The sequence below is a fragment of the Oreochromis niloticus genome, unplaced genomic scaffold (genome assembly GCF_001858045.2).
Source record: "Oreochromis niloticus isolate F11D_XX unplaced genomic scaffold, O_niloticus_UMD_NMBU tig00008696_pilon, whole genome shotgun sequence".
In the NCBI taxonomy this organism is placed as follows: Eukaryota; Metazoa; Chordata; class Actinopteri; order Cichliformes; family Cichlidae; genus Oreochromis; species Oreochromis niloticus.
In genome coordinates this window covers 18,038-22,623 of record NW_020329368.1, presented here as the reverse complement: position 1 = coordinate 22,623, position 4,586 = coordinate 18,038, and the positions used below count along the sequence as shown (strand labels likewise).

Sequence of the window (4,586 nt, the reverse complement as noted above, 5' to 3'; positions counted from 1 at the left end):
TGCTCGGGAGCAGGTTTACTTTATGTAAACAGGATTAGATCGGCCACTCAGGTTTTGTCCGCTGCAGTTATATGAAAGCAAGAGCGATATTTCGCCACTGTTTACCATAAATATATTATCAATGTAACTAAAGATAATGTATTTGATTCTTTCATTGATTCATACAGATACATAACAGTCATTTCCGAAAAAAAGGGAAATGTACTATAATCATTCTATTACATGTAGTAGATCATGTCAGATGTAATTCATATTTTAGAGTAGTAATAGTAAATTACTACACTGTAAAAACGATAACTAGTAATTGTTGATTTGAGTAAAGTTTTCAAATTAAACTGACTTAGAAATAAAACTTTCCATTTACAACCTAAAATAGCTTGTCTGCCCAACAAATTTCTTCCATTGTTGTCCTAACTAAGATTTTCTAGCGAGCATAACAAAGATTATCAACTTTTGAGTAGATTTTTGAGTCGAGTTGGGAACCGGTGGGAAACCCCGTAGGTGACTGGCACACGTCGTGGTCTGAATAAGTTTGAACTAGACCAAACGAGTCTGAGCAGACTGTGTGATAGTGGTTTGTCGATGTGTTCTGAACTGAAAACCTGCTAAGAAACTTTGAACAAACGTGGCCAAAGTTGGATGAAAATTACAATTTTTCGACCATTACGGATTTTACCTGGTCTGAAGTTGGAGTGTATTATTTGACCATTTTTTGGACAGGTGCGGGAGCTGCCGGCCATTTGCCCTAGCAGGTAAGCTAACGACATCTGTTATTAGGATTTTCTACAAGCGCTAGGCTGCATCCTCCTGAGGACCCAGGAGGGTGGAACGAGTAAAGCACTGAAAAAAAGCCAAACAATAACATATTTAAGTCATCTAAGGGACTTATATATCATGTTTAAGCTAGCGAAGGACCGCCAGGGGTTGAAAATGATATGCCAGGAGTTCGCTGTTCTCGCTGCTCTAGCGAGCCTTGAATCCCCAGCTAGCTATCGAAGCTGGTGGTAACAGACGTCTCCGAAAACGTAGAAGCATTTTTGCAAAAATGTGTTGTCTTAATAAACTGAGCAGATATTTGAAATTTACACAGCTACATTCTCGCCTGAAAATACCTTAAAAGTTTACTTTGTGACCCAGAAAGAGTAATAAGAGTAATATTAAAACTAAGTGGCTGCCGCCATTGTTTGAAACTAGAATCGGCTGGGCCGCGCTATGAATTCTGGCATAGGGTGGGCCACGAAGGATACACCTGACCCATCCTTCAAAGCTGTGGAAAGTATTGTATTGTTTTGAGAGCCTTTTTGTTGGTGGAGTATTGATTTTATGTACAATTCCACGGGTAGACGCGATCTGTACGGTCCGACTTTGCACATGCGCAGTAAGGATCGGGGAGTCCGATCCGTAACTTTTTTTCTCGTTTTTTTTTCTACATTATATTGAAATGTTTCATTATTGCAAACATTTTCTCTCAGGCGGAGAGAGGTCGTGGAGTGTCAGCCTATGGTATCTGAGGTCCAGGAGAGATGACCTGCGCTGTTTTCCTCTGAGGAAGACTGTCCTAATTTATTTATAATTTAATTATTATTCAAATTGGGCATGATTTATACTTATATTGAAGCAGTACGGTATTTGCTGGGGTAATGCATTGGCCAACTTTATTATCTTGTGCTACCACTCCAGTCAAGGCCTTGCCAGTGTTATATTGAAATCCTTACCCTGAACATTTCTGCCAGTACAAGAGTCCCCATGCTAAATCGAAATTGTGAAACAGAAAGGCAATCTCATAATTTTGACTTAGCATGTATTTTTTTCTTTTGTGCTAGAAATAGGACTTCTATAGTCTGAGATTGTTAGGGAAAGAATACTAAGGCAGGTCACAGAATCTGATTGGTCACAGATTTTGGTGCAACTTAGAACATAATATGTATTTTCATATTGATACTGGGTTTTGTGGGGGTGTTTCTATTCCTGTGCAAAAGACGTATTCATGAGAGATTTTTGAAGTAGTAGGTTTTGCTGTTGATGACACAGTCAGGCATATAACATGGTGCAGACTGTCCAAGACAGCTACCCAGGAATTTTCTGTGCTGAATAAATGACAATATTTTGGTGAATGTATTGTTTAGATATCTGAAAATTTCATCGGATCACAAGCAAAGACCTCCTGGGACCTTCAATGCATCCCTTGACAAAGTTGTGCCTGGCCTGCTGAAACTGTACTGGTCTAAGAAGGGAGTCTTGGTGAGGAGATGGAAGACCTCCTGGATAAACTTGATGAACAGGTGAGTGAAGTGCTCCTTTATCTGACATTTTCAGAAGAGAGTATACTTTTCTCTTAACAGAAACTGAAAAAGATGTTGGCTTCAAAAAAACACATCAGTGGACATGTCAGTAAAAATGAATGTCATGAGTCATTGCTTTGTTCTTATTTGGCAGTATTTTATTTAATTTGTAAAACGAAAGTAAAATTGTTAACATGTGTTGTTGTTGTTTTTTGGGGGGGGGGGGTTGTACGTTTTGCGTGTTGCTGGGTCTGACCTGTGCTTTACTTTCATTACTATGAGAGTTCTGATTTTGCATTGTGTATAGTACACCATGTTACTTCACTAATTGAAATTCTTGTTTTCCACTGAATACTCTTTAGACATCCAACACTGTGTCCAACGGGCACTGAGAGGCCTGCCCATTTTCCTCAAGAGAAGATGCAACAGAGGTTTTCCTGAAGTGCTTAGTAAGTACAAAAAAGTAATGCAAGTAAAACTAATTGCTATGAGATGTTTTTAAAGGATGAGTTTATCCAAAATGGAAATGTACACTTTCTCAGTGCAGTCCAGATAATTTTATAGTGGGATTGCAGTTGTCATAACTCTCACTCCTTTTTTTCTGCTGAGCAGCAGCTGGGCATTGTTAGTGGTTGTTCCATAGCAGAAAATATTTTTGTACAAAACTCACAAGGTGGCATTAATTAAAAGAAAATAAGCTTTTTCTTCTTAAAACCTCCATGGGTCAAACGACCAGCATGGTATAGAGGTTAAAGTTAAAATCTTTAGAAATTTGTTTTGTCTTTAGTTTTTCTTAGCTTTCAATAATTCATATTTTACTTTTCTTCAGGACACTGACATTTTGGAACCAGTGTTGAACGGTGCATCAGTTGCCATCCTCACCATCCTACAAGATGACGATGCTGATACGTCTGTGCGAGAACATGCAGTTGTGTTGGAAGGGGACATTGTGCTACATAACATTCCAGATCTCTCTACTGCCCTGGCACACCTCTTTGGCCTTCTGTATGCCCTCAACATTGATTATCCAAAGCAGATGAGTTTTACCTTTGAAGCAATTCAGGCCATCTTATTTTGGCCTGGTCGGACAATATGAAGGTGAAGTGGATAAATCATTATTCGAAATGTAAATTTTAGTCAGATGAATCTGTATTGTTGAGAATATATGGTGAAAATTTGTCTTGTAGTATTTTAAAAGATTTTTATAGTGTTAGTTTCCTCTTCATTGATGGTAACATTTCTAAGAACTTTTAACTTCCATAGTTCATCATAGTAAGCCTGTGTAAAATGTCAATGTCTGGGTGCATAGGCAATCGTTTGTAGCACTACCCTATTTAATGTGCAATAGTTATGTTCAGCTTTTACAAGACGGTCAGGGTGTGTGTGCATGAATTATTAAGTTGCTGGACACTTTTCTTTTTTGGTTCTGGACTCTGGAATTTTAACGTCTCTGCTGGGGTGCTCAAAGCACCCAAAAGAAACTGGCAACACGTTTTTGTTTGTTTGTTATTTCTTTTCTTTCTTTCTTTTTTTTTTTTTAACAGAAATTCACCCTACTACCCATGACATTCTGAAATGTACTGAAAAGACTGTTGAACAAAATAAATAAGCTTTTAGATAACATTGAATTGTGCTTTGTTTTATTCTATATCTATTTATTAAGTGTTTTTTCAAGTATAATAACAACATACATTTTCCTTTGTTTATATAGGTAAATTTTCAACTCACTGGAGTAAGAATTGTATGATTACTCAACAAGAATATCTGTGTTTGGTGAAGGCAGAAATACATGGCATTGAAACCAGAATTTCTTCGTTAGACTTCCAGGATTATCCTAATTAGGTGAACAAGAAGATCCAAGTTGGCAGAACTTGTAAATCTTAGTTGAGTCAACAACAGTTGGCAAAAGTTGAGAAAACTCAAAAATCTCTTGCATCATGTTGCCTTGAAATTTTAAGTTTTCTCAACATTTTCTTTTTTACAGTGTACGTGCAATCAAGATGAGAGACCACGGCTAAAAAAGCGAAGGTGGATTTGGGAAGTCTGTCGCAGCCATGTCCTGTCCGTTTGTACGCGAGCAAGGAAGGTGCAAGATTGATAAGGAGAGTTTACAGAATTTAGCGTATATTGCGGGATAGACAGGATCCTTTAGCTCGGCGCGACGGTGTGCTCATAGAGAGATATCGATTCTCCCGTGAGGGTATTATTACTTACACACTCTCTCTCTCTCTCTGTCTCTCTCTCTCTCTCTATATATATAATATATATATACTTACTGTACTGTATATACTTACTCCCGACTTA

At 37.9% G+C, this 4,586-nt stretch overlaps 2 long non-coding RNA genes across 2 annotated transcripts; both read left to right on the top strand.

Moving 5' to 3' along the window:
* Window positions 1-468: 468 nt before the first annotated feature.
* On the top strand, window positions 469-1,527 carry LOC112845742 (uncharacterized). The gene is made up of 2 exons (XR_003218610.1): window positions 469-752; window positions 1,473-1,527. It is a non-coding gene; the product is annotated as an uncharacterized LOC112845742 (long non-coding RNA).
* A 645-nt stretch (window positions 1,528-2,172) lies between these two features.
* On the top strand, window positions 2,173-3,633 carry LOC109198450 (uncharacterized). Its single transcript, XR_002059246.2, has 3 exons — window positions 2,173-2,282; window positions 2,645-2,731; window positions 3,112-3,633. It is a non-coding gene; the product is annotated as an uncharacterized LOC109198450 (long non-coding RNA).
* Window positions 3,634-4,586: the final 953 nt, after the last annotated feature.